Source organism: Pagrus major, chromosome 12 (assembly GCF_040436345.1).
Source record: "Pagrus major chromosome 12, Pma_NU_1.0".
NCBI classification, from domain to species: Eukaryota; Metazoa; Chordata; class Actinopteri; order Spariformes; family Sparidae; genus Pagrus; species Pagrus major.
In genome coordinates, this window is record NC_133226.1 from 2,463,592 (window position 1) to 2,479,000 (window position 15,409).

At 40.4% G+C, this 15,409-nt stretch overlaps 1 protein-coding gene across 1 annotated transcript in view; it reads left to right on the forward strand.

Moving 5' to 3' along the window:
* Nucleotides 1-334: 334 nt before the first annotated feature.
* tln1 (talin 1) overlaps nucleotides 335-15,409 on the forward strand; it is a 93,026-nt gene continuing 77,951 nt past the window's right edge. The window contains exon 1 of the mRNA XM_073478713.1: nucleotides 335-475. The gene's annotated coding sequence lies outside the window, so the exon portion shown is untranslated. The remainder of the gene's footprint in view (nucleotides 476-15,409) is intronic.

The following is a 15,409-nucleotide window of genomic DNA, read 5'->3' on the forward strand; positions in this document are numbered from 1 at the left end:
ATTCCATCATTGTAGTAATTTATAAAAAGAAAGTCCTGTTGCTGTGTAGGTGTCCTCTCATGTAATTTCTACCCTTCTCCTATTGTCAACTATTTCTTTGATTTGGATTTGAATTAATTCATTAAAACCCTTCATCACGCATACCTGCCTAAACATCCATGTTGGATTAGCACTTTAGCTATCTATAAAGTGGTTAACTAAACAGTTGTTGGCAGCAAATACCTGGGGCAGCAGCACACAAGCTTGCACATAACTGCGACACCGCCCCACTGCACGGCGACGCAGCTAGACAGGGTGGAGTTTAGCACCACCACTCCTGAGAGCGGATAGGGAGGGGAACTAAGAAAAAGTCGCTATCTGGCCTTTTCCCCTCGCTAAAAACTTGCCTTCTACCGGGGAATATTTGAAATACTAGTAACATTTCTGTCTTTTACCGTTCGAGGGGCTGCCGGCGGGAGTGGACACACGCGCTCAGGTCAGACGGAATGTTTGTAACTTTCAAAAGTTTTCACCATTCTAGCAAAAAAGTCTTTGACGTCACCAGAAGCTCGATGTGGAGGCAAGAAAACTAACAGCACGCAGACATAGGCCTGGAGAAACAGCACAAACTACCGCGTGAATGTGAAAGCCCTCTAGTTAGTTAACACAAATGGAGAACGACGTGCTGTAACAAGCGTCCAGCAGATAGAAATGTGCCTTTGCTCCGTGTACCAGATGAATATCCTGTGGGCTATCACAGTTCCGCTGACAAGCATGCGACGATGTGTTCAAGTTTCCGTAGCAGAAATTGGGCGTCTGGTATTTTGATGAAGCGATAGTCTGTTGAAATCCTGTCGCTCTGTCAGAGATCCACATTTTAAAGAAGTGGCTGTGTTGAAACCACCTCTACATTAGTTCCCCACTGACGTAGCCTACATCATACGTTCAGCCTCACAACTGTAGTTGTACAGGAGCCTGGTTGACATGGCCTTCTGCCGCCTCTCTTTACTGTATAGCCTCGGGTTATGAATTCTTACTCCACTGTGATGTGGTGTGCGACAATGTGGACGAGCATGCCTGGAGGCATGTTTACTTTCAGTAATAGACTATGAGGCAGGTTGGATTGGAAAACGTGCCAAAAGCCACATTGAGCTGAGTGTGACAGGATGAAGTTACTCGGGGCGCAGGCGTGCTACCTGCTGGCACATGACACAACTGTGGACGTTTTCACAGAAAGTAATTCCATGTTAATTTTTGTCCAAAACAACAGCAGGATGTTAAATGTTGTTGCTAACGCCTTGCATTACCTTTCACCAGTGCAGTGTACCCATACTGTAAAAGATGATCATGATGCTAAAAACTTGATCAGCCTGAGCTGTTTCAGGTCCTGTCAGAGCAGAGTTACTAGTCAACACCTTTCTTGGGAAGGTCAGAGTCATGTTTTGACCTGCAAGTCTCTCTGGTTTGTGAATATGAACCAGTGTAATTAATCACATGGTTTTGGTTCTACTTTGTTCCAAACTCCTCCCCACTCACCAGTTTAAACCTCTCTGGATGGGCAATGCAAAATAGCTTAATTGATTTTCATCAACAAGTTTATTTGTTCTGCTCTTCAAGATGTTTTGTTTGATATTGTAAATTTCATACTTGATGAAGGTCCATAATTGAAAGACTGTATTTATGATCAACTTAGTGCTGACACTGTACAGGAATTCAGATCTTTCTTTTAAATGATTTGACATTCCCACACACGTGTCTTCTGGTTATACATTAGTTGGATGGGTTTACCATACAGTCAGCTCCATAGCTGTCTCTTGCTTGATTAAGTTATTGTTTTCCTAACTATGTCTCTGTAATAATTCAGCAGTTGTATGCAGTAACGTAAGTTATTACATGAGACAACCATGCATATAATAATACACTGATCCAGCTCTGGGTTTGTCAACATAGAGGAGATTGGATCTAATGGTTGGAATAGTGGTTATAGTTCTCTCCACTCAGTTCAACTGTGGACTATCACTCAATTCTCTTTGAATGAACCAACAAATGGCAAGACTTTTAGTGCTAAAATTATTAGTTGACCGACCATAAATTAACAATTCTGAAAATCAGTAAATAATTTCTCACACATATCAAGAGGATATTTGATGGTTTTGCGTGTTAAAAATGAATGATCAAAAGATGGTTCAAAATGGTTGTTGATTTTATATATTTTATTTTCCATAGTCATAATTGCAATAGTGTAATTTTCACTTTTCTTTGTTTCATATAAAGCAGTTGCACAAGAAAAGTAGTCACTCTTTAATTGCTGAGGTTTTTTCTTTTTCTTTTTCTTCTTAAATTCCCATGTGTTAACATAGCCAGTTCTCCTGCCATGAGATCTCCTGTTCGCCTCAGAAGAGCATAGACCCCTCTGTACCCTTTTGTACATGTGGAGTCACCAGCTGCAGAATGTAAAGAAATAAAGTAATCTTAAAGCCAAGGGTCTGTAAAATGTTGGATACATTTTTTTGAGCGTCACAACCCCCTCGTTTCATTGTCATAACTGGAGCCATTCGGTCCAATAACATTTGGAAAGTCTGGAAGAGCCGCATGATTAAATTATTTAATCCCCATTCAAGTTAGCCACGTGCTAAACTGGAAGTTAGCTGGCTGGGCTGCCGAAAGTCTTTAGTGTGCTTGCTTCAAATACACATCCAAGCATGTCATACGTCCGCAGATGACAATAACCAATTATAGAGCTTGTTACATCAGCTAATTTGCATTGTTTTACCTCGTTTTTCCAGCTCAAGGTGTTACGAAAAAAGGCTAAATGGAGAGGCTAAAGGAGAAGCTAAATGATTAAGCAAATCGAAATAGATTTTCAAATTCCATTATTTATTTATGAATTCATTAATGTATTTTTAAATGATGTACTTGTTCACTGTTAAATGTTGTTTTTGTAAATGCCTTTTTAATTTGAACTATTTATTGATGGATTGATAAATGATGATAAATTAATTTGTAAACTAATTTATTATTGCCTATTTTTATTGTACAATTAGTTAAATGCTTTATTACTATTTCCGTGACACTTGTGGTCCTCCATACATCACATGGGTCACAGTATTCAGCTGTATAGATTTGTTAAAGAATTTAGGGTTTGAACTTCTCTCTCTAGGCAGGGTTTCCAGGGTCTAAGTTGAATCCCTGTATCAGCATGGATGGTTGAAAACAGACTAGATAGTTGAGAACAGTGTTACCAGTTCAGCTGAAGCTTTAAGACAGAAGACGGTAAGGATAAGAAAAGCAATATTTGGGTTTGTCCAACTGGCTATTAAGCTACATTGGAGGCCCTTTCTTGAAACATGTTCAGTCTCCCCCAGAAAAGTTGTCAGGGGTTAATTTAACAGAAAATTAATGAGATAGCTAAGATAGCTACAGTCAGTTGAAATAATAACTGTTGCCAGCAGATTTAATTCTGTGTAGCCACGTCAGTTGAAAGTCATGTTTTTGCTAACTCCCAGTGGTTTGATTTCTCACCTTGCTGCAGTGGTGTAGAAGTGTACTCCAAGGTATGTCAGTTAATGTGGATGGTATTGAGTTATAATTACATTTGGTGTTTCATGGGGTACCTTTTAAATTAGAGCTGGTTAGCTGATGTTATCAGCTAATAATAGTTAATAACAGATGTATCTGTATAAGCATTTGTATCAGCCAATGAAGAACTAGCAATATATTTACAGAAATGGCAAAAATGTGTTTGTGATCATTTATAAACACTGGAAATCTGGTAATGCTCAGGTACTGCTTGGTGCATGAAGTAGTTCAAATTGATACACATAATACATGCACTGTTTCAGTTCAAACTAATTACAACATATTAGGGCCTGTGTCCACATGGCATTTTTTTGGGGGGGTAGAAAAGCAATGGCGGTGTGCTGAGAAGCACTGGCATGAAGTGCTTGTCCGCTGAGAGAAAAAACGCTGCACTTGCGTCTTGTCTCTATGACAACAATTTCTTGGCAACAGCAGCTGTATGATCAACAGTTAGGTTTTTATTTGACATCGGGACATCAGAGCAAGGTGGATGTGGGTGCATAACATAATCCGTAGGAGACAAAAACTACGGTGAATATTAACACCAAGGCAAAGTAAAAGAAAAAGAGCGACGGTGACGCCACCAACGCCTTTTTGAAAAGTTCAGAGATTCCAATTCGAAGCCCTTGGCATGGCTGCACCAAAAAGGCGGAGTGCTCAGAAATAAGATGCTAGGCGCTTTGCCTTTTCTCTGGGCGCCCGCCCGAAAAAACAATATGTGGAGTTGTGCCCTTACCTCTACAACATATATGCCTCAAATGTCTGGTAGCCTCATGGACAGACTGCAGTGAGTTTTTATGTTCATTCTCCCAAGAGGATGAAACCTTTTTACCCTACTGAAATAAGTGGCCTCTTCTGTAGCCCCCCTTGCAATATAAACTGGAGGTGTACATGTTAATTTCTTCATGTTAAGAGGCATTAGAATTAAAACAATAAAACTTATGTAAAATGTAACTAATAGTACATTGTCTCATCAACAAACATATTTTGATATGTTTAATAGTTATTTAGTCAGGCTATGTGAATGTATTCAAATGTGGACTTTTCTTGTAACTCAAAACAGCCACAATATTTTGGGTTTGAGGTGAATCCACAGAGAATGTAAGGTACTGTGTATCCTCCTGTACATCATTCAGTTGGACCTGAAGGAGGAATAGTTCTAGTAACCAGCCGGCTAATCCACAAGCCTTACATTTCCAGCCTATAGAGTAAAAGCTCTGTTTGATAAGTGTGTAATGTCATTGCCCACTCTCACACCAGTTAAGGAAACCTGCTTTTCATTCCAGTGTGCTGCAGAGATCAGACTGTAGTGTTTTCACTCAGCCATATTTGGTCAAGACAACATGTGCTGCCACTCCTCAAGCACAAGAAATTGTTTGTTTTAGACTTGAGCCAATTCCCAAGCCTGTGTCAGATGCCTGGGGAGTTCAGTCAGACCACTGAGAAATCTCCAGAGATTAATGCAGCTAGTTTAAATGAGCTCCCATTAATGATCTTATGAAGCTGTTTGTTTTTTTGAGAAATTGTATCAATTTTTGGAGAATTCTGTGGTTTTTATGTTTGACTTAATTATTTTACTTACAACAGTGGGCCTAAGAAGGCCCTGCTCATTTCCAAGCTAAAATTTTTGGTCAAGTTGTGACATGATATGTGCTCGATTCATGAATATATTCATGTCAGTGTTTCCCCTACACACAAATAGCAGCGGAAGTGTGCCGCTGTTAAAATCTAACCGGCGCTGACTGAGAGGAGAGGAGGAGAGGAGGAGAGGAGGAGAGGAGGAGGGAGAGAGGAGAGGAGGAGAGGAGGAGGGGGGAGAGGAGGAGGGGGAGAGAGGAGAGGAGGAGGGGAGGAGCAGGGGAGGAGAGGGAGAGAGGAGCAGGGGAGGAGAGGGAGAGAGGAGAGGAGGAGGAGAGGGAGAGAGGAGGAGGGGAGCAGGGGAGGAGAGGGAGAGAGGAGAGGAGGAGGGGGAGAGGAGGATGGGGAGAGAGGAGAGGGGGAGAAAGGAGAGGAGGAGGGGGAGAGAGGAGGAGAGGAGGGGAGGAGGGGGAGAGAGGAGAGTAGGAGGGGGCTGTGTTTTATCTCTGATGTTATATCATTTTGCCCTATGGTTGCTTCATATCTCGGTCAATTAACACACCTGCAAGTGATAGCAAGTAAAACAAAGGAACAGAGAGGAGAGGGCTCCTTCTCATAACTTTAGAGACAAATAAACGATGAACTTAATGCGTTCCTGATTATGTCAGCTCAACAACATCGGGTAAATGTGAACACTTGAAGCAAGCAATGCTGAACACAGAGTCAGGATCATTCCTGCAGAATAATGTTGCCTCATGCCAGCATCGCACAGTAACGTTACAGCAAATGCAGTCATTTGTTGGGAAAATGTGAGTGAACACTAATCTCTGAAATAAACAACATTTACCCAGTGGATGTGTATGGTCACCCAGTGGATGTGAATGGTCACCCAGTGGATGTGAATAGGCATCAATCCCAGGGGGTAAGGGGGGAGGGCACGCAAAATTGCCCTCAAATTGCAAATTGCAAATAAATGACTTTAGATTCGACTAAGGGTGGCCCAGTCAGAATTTTTTGGGGCTAATCATCGAATACGATTGCTAGAAGCAGTATTGGCCAATACCGATCAAAATGTTGTTTGTTTATTTATTATCATCTATAATTGCCAGCTTGTTGTGGCAAAATAGAAACACCAAATGTTGAGGAAATGATTCAATTTATATAATTTGGGTATGCTTATCATGCCCACTTCTAGGCACCCTCTCACTCTCTTCGTCTTCTCCCTCGCCCCTCAAAGGCAAAATGTTACTAGAGGAAACACTGCAGAGGACAGGTGGAACAGGCACCGCAGCATTATCATGAAAAAAAAAATCTGTGTCCTAAATGAAAATGAGAAGAACTAAGCTCTTTGTTTGCATCCACGGAATGTGGAAGCAGTACATGGCACAGTGTCACACATACAATGTTACAAGGTGACAGTTAATTGTCATTTTTGAAAACACAAGGGTTTAAAAAATAAAGTTATGTTTGAGTCCTTTGTGCTACATCTGTTTTTAGAAAAACTGAGTGTTGATGATGAATTGAGGAGTCTCACTGCCTGAGGAATGAAGCTGCTCCGTAGTCTGTCGGTATGGCAGCGGATCATTCTGTACCTTTTTCCAGATGGCAGCAGGGTGAACAGAGGTGAATGTGGCTGGGGTGGGTGTTGTCATTTAGTATCCTTTGAGCTCTGAGCAGACAGCTCCATTGTAGATGGGTACCAATGATGTTCTGGGAGTTTTTATTCACCCGCTGTAGGCTTTCTATCGCTCCTCTGTAAAGTTGACCAGAATCTGGCTCTGGAATTTAGCCTTAGTAATTTTCCGTAGGAAGTAGAACCTTTTCTGTGCTTCGTTAACGAGGGTGGTGCTGTATGATGACCAAGATAGATGATGGTAATTCCAAGGAGCCTAAAGCTGTTCACCTGCTCCACCTCAGCTCCACTGATGTAGACAGGGGTGTGTGTCTTTGCCTCCTTCTTTCTAAAATCAACAATCAGCTCCTTGGTTTTGCTGACGTTGAGCAGCAGATTGTTCTCTGTGCACCACTCTGCAACATTGCTCACTTCCGCAGGTTTTTGGGTGCATGTGAGAATAGAGAAAATGTATATTTTGAAATAGATTTTTTGTTTGTCTTTGACTTTTAACTTTTAAGTACATTTCTTTTCCACTTGCCCTACAAAAACTCTACTTGTCCTGGACAAGCTGATGAGCCATGTTAATTTAGTGTTTGTAGTCGCTATGTTTAAACAAATTTAAATGGATACAGGAAATGGCATAAATACTGCATATTACAAATAGCCTTGTTCTTAGTTGACTTTCTTGGAGTTGAAAACCATCTCAAATTGTAGATGAGATGTTATCTTCCCTCTGCCACAGTATTTCTCCGTCTTCACATTCCTGTGTTCAGCTTGGAATTGGCTACATTTAGTTCTTTATGCTGGCTGTCACTGACAAAAGGCTGTATAAGGCCTCTCTTCTTTCTTCTATCTCTCTTTCCCTCTGTCTCTATGTTCTGATGCTGGTATTCCAAAGGAATTCCGATTTGAATTCCTCTGCAGGGCTGGAGGCAGCTGAGCAGCTATACAGACTGGGCTTCATGTTGCCCTGCTAAATGTGTACCAGTTTCTAATTTATAGGATGCAGACAGGAAAAGTAGCAATAACAAAATGGTCTCCATTATCTAAATGTACAGTATTTCCATCTGAAAAGTAGTGAGAAAGAATATAAAGTCATGCTTAATTCAAACAAGTAAGTAAATTAAATGTAGTTCAAAGCTGTACTTAAAGTCTTGACTATTTTTTATACTTTTCATCTCTAGGTTTTACAGATTTGAGACCAGTAATGATATATTTGGGCTGGAGCAGGCAGTAGGTGTGTAGTATATCTATATCTCATCTGATCTTTAGATATAACTGTGTTATCACAGTCATTGAGCCAAACAACAAAGAGCTACACTGAGTTAGCTAAACTAACTCAAATTCAAGGTGAGCTATACTGTATGTATGTTCAACTGGGGATTATCAAACAAAGGATTACCACCGTCGCTAAGCACAGGAGGAGAGTAGAAGCCGGACAATTCTCCCTTCTGAGGAGAGGCTGTCATGTGATGTGAGAGTATGAGCACTTCTAAATAGTCTTTTTAGAAAGGTTCTTTACAAATTACATGACGCTCATTAGCTCACCACTAAAATCTAGTTTCCACTGTTGCTCTGACAGCAACTTCCAACTGTCTCACCCAGCAGAGTCACCCCCGATATACATTCCTGGGTATAAAAAGTCTTTGTCGGGGCGCCCATTAGCTCAGTTGGTAGAGTGGGCGTCCCATGTGCAGAGGCCTTGTCCTCACTGCAGTGGCCCAGGGTTCGAGTCGAGTTCAAGTAGAACTTGTCTGTGTGACAAAACCAGCCAATTGGCCAGTCAAAACCAGCCTAACAGCCAATAAAACCAGCCCAATACCAGAACTCAAAATATGGCCAAAAAATAAATTTGAAACAAGTCCAACAGTATTGCTATCATTGATCAATTTATTGTTATATCTACAAAGTAACACCATAAATGTTTTGTGAGCCAGCATAAAAGCAGTTTTCACTAAACGGTTCTTTCTCTATGGACCTAAAATGGCAAGTACACACAGTGTATTATCATAAATAGAATATAGCTTTGTGAACATGTATACATTACACTTGCATTAACTCACCTTATGTTTTGTATTTTTGCTTTCTCTTCACTTGTTCCTCTTCCTCCCTGAGAAAACATGAATGTGATATTATTACCATATTACTGTAGTTAATACCGTACCTATTTTAACTGAAAACTTAAAATGTTGCGTCAGATATTTTAATCAAATCCTTATATAATATATACATGTGTAAATTGGCTATGTATTTATTGTTAGCATTTTTGTTTACCTTATTTGAACTGATAGGCTACACCTTATCCTGTTAATTCACAACCTATTAATGATATACACAGAGATAATATATACAAAGACAAACTTCTTACTCCTGAACAAATGTCCATTTGTACTTAATGAGGAAGGGATTAGGGTGGTCAAAGGTCAAAGTCACTGAGACATCATGGCTTCATCATGACATCAGAGGCCTTAAAGGAATTTTATCAAATTTGACGCAAATGTCCACTTGGATGCACTGATTAGAATTTGGTGGTCAAAGGTTACTGTTTTGGTCATTACTCAACATCAATATAATAATTATCATATTATCATAAAAACATCTAAACATGAGTCTACTGACTGTTTATAGTCCCATGGATGATGTTGGGTGTTGTGGTTGTGGTCCTGACCCATCATGTTCTAAATTACATAACATAATTGCCATGAGTAAATAGCGTACCCTGCGGGGCTCTCACTTGTGAGGAGGGATGCTGTTTTCCACAGGGAAAGTTTCACTGAAGAGCTCTGGTCCTGCAGCAGCTAAAATACAGATGGGCTGCTGCTTTGAAATTGAAAGTCCATGGAATATTACAAAGCATCGAGCAGAGGATTTTTAGCATAACGAGACAACATGGATTCCACCGGTGGAAGGATTCAAAATGAGGATGTTGTTCTTACAGTGTTTTTGTTTTAGACCAGTAAGCCACCGAGGCAACCCCATCAGGTTGTTTTAACAGCGTCACAGCAGGGTAAACACAGCTGCATCTAATACTGTTAACATATGGCTCAATTTGATTTAGGGTGTTCCAAGTAGTGAGCACTATGAGGACTAATGTCAATACTTTGTCATTGTCCTACGTTCATCAAATTTATTTTTAGGAACTGCAACTGCGTCCACTGGGTGCAGTTGTGACACATCTGTGAAAAGAGTTCCTTTGTCAGCACAGTGATACGACCAAATGTTATTTTGGTCAGCCCCATCTGAGACAGCTTATGTTAGTGAAATGAATATTCAGTTCATAGACAACTTACAGCTCTGGTGAACATTCTTGTGGTCAGCTTTCCAACTGAACTCTCCCTCAAAACGTGCAATGTCTGTGACATTGTGTTGTGTGATAAAACTGAAACATGTATGTACAAGCATATATTTTCAAAAATCAATTAAGTTGAAGTTAAACATTGTCTTTGTACTATGTGTTGAGTATATTTCAAAAAGGATTAGCAAGTTAGCACATTTCTTTGGTCCCAACTCTTTTGGAATCAGGACGACTGCCTAACACAGGTTAATTTACTCGTTGATCATGGTGCTGTGTGTGCAGTGACAGTGTGTCAGTATTGTTTTTGCTCACATTATGCTGCAGCAGTGCAGGCAGCAGGGCTGGTGAAGGCCAAGATCACACAGGATGTCTGAGTGCGTCTGGGAACAAAGCAGTAGAGCTCATTGGTTGCAAGATCTGTATTTTCTCTGCAGCACTGTGAACTCGTGGTCAACTGACTCCACCACAGCTTGCTTGACTTCTGCTACACTGCTTTACCTTACTGTCAACTCTTGTATACTCTTGGTAAAATGACAAGACAGTTGTTATTTTAGGCAAAACATCTCCTGAAGATACAAAACTGAAAGTAAGTATCCAATAGCTACAGTCTGTGTTGCCGCAGACTGACATAATTTATTTTTCCATGTTACTGAACAAAAGTTTTCTTTACGAGGAATGTTAAATGCAGGATTTCCACAATTGAATATTATGCTATTGTGGTATTAATTCTTAAGCAAAGTAGTGTACTTCCACTTGTGGTGATTCACTACCTGTAGTATTGTGGACCAGTTTTGAGATACTTTGGTCTCTGGATATTGTAAAACATGCCGTTACACTGTATTAACACACTGATTCAAATCGCTATGGAAAAAGTTAACATCAGACACATGATTAATACTGTTTGAATGTTTTTAACTACCTCAGCAGCTAAACTATAAGAAGCCTTTGCCTCCTTGTGATGAATTTACCTCCCATTTCACTGCTACCATACCTGAAAATGATATTATTATTATTATTATTATTATTATTATTATTATCATCATTATTATTATTATTATTATTATTATTATTAGGGCCAAGGCACTGATGTAGCAAGTAGCCAGCAGAGACATCAGAACTGGCAAAACATGGCAAACCTGTCTACTGGCATTCACCCATCCACACATAAATTAATTTACAGATGGCAGAGGCTACCATGCTAGGCGTCACCTGCACCTGCACCATTTATATGCACACTCACTCACTGATGGAACAGCCACCGTGGGAACTTTGGGGTTCAGTATCTTGGCCAAGGACACTTCGACATGTAGACTGTAGGTGTCAGGGATTGAATCACCAACCCTCTGATCAGTGGACAACTGACAACCTCCCTAGCTGCATCTTGATGATGTATATTAGAAGTGATCTGTGAAGCGTCCTCCTGACTGATATAACAGTTTATCTCACCAGCTCAGTATGCACATCCTGCCCAGAGGAGCAGGACAGATGTGTAAATCAGCTGGACATGGCTGTCGTGTGTGGCAATGCATTGGCCACACTTGCATCGTGTCTGTGGAATATTGATAACTCTGCCACAGTTACAGTAAAGTCCTTGACAGTTTTGGTGCCTCAGGATATTTTGGTTCTGCTCCAATGATAGACTGGACAGTTATCAGTCAGTTGTACCTGAATACAGTGTCATCAGTTTATAGTTTTTCTCTTATTAAATGTCAAATCCAAGCCAGAAAGAGTTAAAAAATGTTGTGTGATGACTTTCAGTTGATTGTTTCCTCACTTGTGGTACTGTACCTACCTACCATGAGCACATGTCTATAAATGGCAATTATCTGTATTTATATTTTTACAGTGAACTGAATAGGTTGTTTTAACATATACAGTTACAAGTTTGCAATAGAGACTGGATCTGCAGTACGATCAATGTATACTGAGTTCATCAACCCAAGAAAGTTGTTGTGACAGTAAAACTTGTTGTTCTGATATAAGAGGATATGTAATTGTAGTATTCCTCTAGTAGCTGGTGGACAGTTCCACCAACTGTTTAAAGCAGAATCTGGTCCGGCCTGAAGGATATGAGATAGAGGCTGACATGTACAGTATCTGTCTGCTGGAGATAGACAGGATGCTTGGCCCCAAGATGGCCGTTGACTGCTGTCACTCAAGAGTTATGTTTGATGAATAGCAATATTTAAATAGCACTTGCCAAAGTGCTATTTAAAGGTTTTTTGCTGCTCATTCACCCAGAGATACACACACTCAGATATCGATGGCAGTGAGCTACTACAAAGGGGGCTTGCCCTATGTGTGTGGGCATTATGCAAATATAACATAATTAATGAATTATCTGAATTATCATCGATGATCATTAATTTAATCAAATAATAAGATCTAATTTAAATTGGATCGCCTCGGGAGCAACACCCTTGAAGAAGGGAAAGATAGATCATTTATTGATTTTGTCTCATAATCATTATACTTAACTGTGAATTTGCAGCTCTGATTAATAATTAACTTAATAACTACAACCTAAATTATCATTCAAAAGCAAAGAGAAGTCGAAGGATTTCGGAATATTAACATAGTAGAGGTTGGCAACATTCACTCTTGTACAATATTAACTAGACGGCATGAAGGTTCAAAAGTCTTTTATTTAACACAAATAACAAACACAATTAATCCAACTAAAGGTGTACTTTGTATATGTGTGTGTGTGTGTGTGTGTATGTGGAAGAACCAAATAAAATGGTGGGTTCAAAATGCAATGCCATATGGCACGGACAAGGGAAACTACAAATAAAATGGTTGACCAAAGGGAACTACAACATGGCTGACAAGGGATGGACTCCAAGATGGCTGCTGAAAACCACATGTCTCTTTGATAGGAGAGGGACTAAGGATAAACGGTGGTGATCACACCATGTGCTCACTGATATCACATGTACTGTAGTACTGTGACTGAGATATGGGGACAGGTTAAGAGAGACAGTTAGTAGCTTGTAAGACCCCGAGTCTGTTTGAAGCTCAACTTAGTGTCCCTCTCCTGGAATTAATGAAACCCCTGAAAACTAATTTCTGTTACTCACAATTACACATTTTGACCTTTTTAAAAAAAACGCTTAGATGTAACTCTACAACTTTGCCTCATTAAGTATGACAGGTTCTGTTGATATGCAAATGAACCCCAACATTTTAGCCCTGCCTCTGTTCCACAACAGCTGGAATATACCTGCAGAACGCAAAATACAGATAGTTAGCTACATCTGTACACCTGATTTTTCTGATTACAGCTCACTTCCTAGCAATGTTATGTTAATGAGATGGAATGCCTACCATGCAAGTTGATCGATTTGTGACATATGAAAACCAGGTTGTCTGAATCTGTTTTTAGTCGGTCCTTAGTACACTGCAGTTCTAAAGCAAAAATACTAAGCCATGGGATTTACTTGTTATTTTGCTCAAAATATGTCTTGCTATGCTGTGTGCTATCTAGGCCCAGTTCAACAACACCACTCTTTGAGGAAAATGGTGCTGGTGGCGCCTTAGCTGATGCCAAGCTGGAAAGTTGTGGTTCCACTGTTGAACAGTGCCCTCCTGCTGTGCAGTGTCCAATGAGATAAGGTGGATGGAGGAAACTGGTTCCTTTCCTTAGCAGAGGTACCAGCTCTGTGCATACTTGCTTCGTGTTCCTCTTGCTTGTGAATTTAGTTTGAAAGCTTGTTGTCAGAGCTGCTGGTGCTAACTGAGCATGGGTACTAGCAGGACCTTGTGTCGCTGCTGTAGAGAGAAGTTCTGTATGCCTGCTGGAACTGTAGCTGGTAGTGCTTAGCAGCTGTTGAGCCCAGGTTGATCCAAGAGAAAGGGAGAGAGAGCTGGAGTTTTGTTAACCTGCATTGCACACTGTTTTACAGAGTCTTCTTTCACAATGGATCTATTGTTGCTTACTCTTCTTTCACAACTGTTTCCGGCACATTTGTGACGTGAAACGTGACATCAGTGATGTACAATGTAACGCTTCAGATAAAAATCACAGCTGGGCTGCCTTGCCTGTGGGAAGTGGGAATGGGGTCAATATACAATTTTTAGTGAGTGTACCTGCATTTTTAAAAAAAAACAAAACGTGTAGACCCGCAAATTTTGGTGGAAAAGCGGCATGAGAAACCCAAGTATTCTGTGACATCACAAGAAGCTTTGTGGAACACTGTCAAATCATGCTATGATTACATGAGTCATCAGGTTTTGCACAAACTTGTGGAATCCATTTAAGCGAAAGGGGGACGTATTTGATGTGTCCCCCTTTTTCTAAATAAAATGAATCAGACTTCAGGGGGCATTCTGCTTGAAAGTGCAAACTGGGACCTTGCAAATTCCCACTTAAAATGGAACGCACTGCAAACTCTCCTGACATCATGGCTGTGTCACTAGAAGTGAGATGCATTCAGGTGCCATATCAACAAATGAGGAGGGTTTTCCTGAGCAGCTGTGATTGGCTGCTGTGAACCTTGTCATTTCTCGGTAACTGCAGTAATTACTGTTGTGATTCAGCACTTCCGCTTTTAGTCAGGGTAGAGCCGGAAGCCTCTGAAGTGTCCAGACTTTGTGTTTTGAAACTGGATTTATCTCTTTATGAGTTTAACTTGATACTAATCAAACTGAAAGGCTGGAAGATCGAAGTAGCATTGGCTTTTTGTTCCTCAGTGTGCTTCTAATGTCTTTTAATAATAATATTGTAGACAACCACTAATACAGGAGATTTGTAGCATCAGTGACATACATACTTGAACAGGCTTTAGATGATTCCCCTCTTATCTTTTCTTATGCCAGACAGACTGTCCTTATATACAGGATACACAGCTCCCAGATGAATCATAGCTGGGAGTAGGCAGATAGCTGAAATGCCCTTTTATGGCATTGAGGGGCTTTTTAAAACAGGATATCTGACTGGGATCTCACAAGAACACGCCCCCAGCCCCCACCCCCACCCCCCACCCCTGTTGTGTATCAGCATGTTGTACTGAATGACAGCAGCCTGAGACTTTTGCATGTTACAGCGAAATGCCTAAAGTGAGTTCAAACATGTTGCTGTAGAGAAATCCAGTGTCCGCCACTAAAATATGTGCAAGACCTGACCTCAGATGATTTAGGTGTGTAACAGAGGTTCTGAATATTGAAGAAAATGACAGTAATTGAAGTTGAGAGAATTCTTCAGTTTGTTTGTGGATGAGTGACCTTTTTTACTGAACCCTTATTTATTGAATTTCTATACCAGGTAATAGATAATTAAAGGCAGCTCAGGCTTCAGTGCAAATTTGCAGACACAAAACTGAACAGTCAAAAGACAAAAGTGTCTGAAAGTCACACAGTGGCAT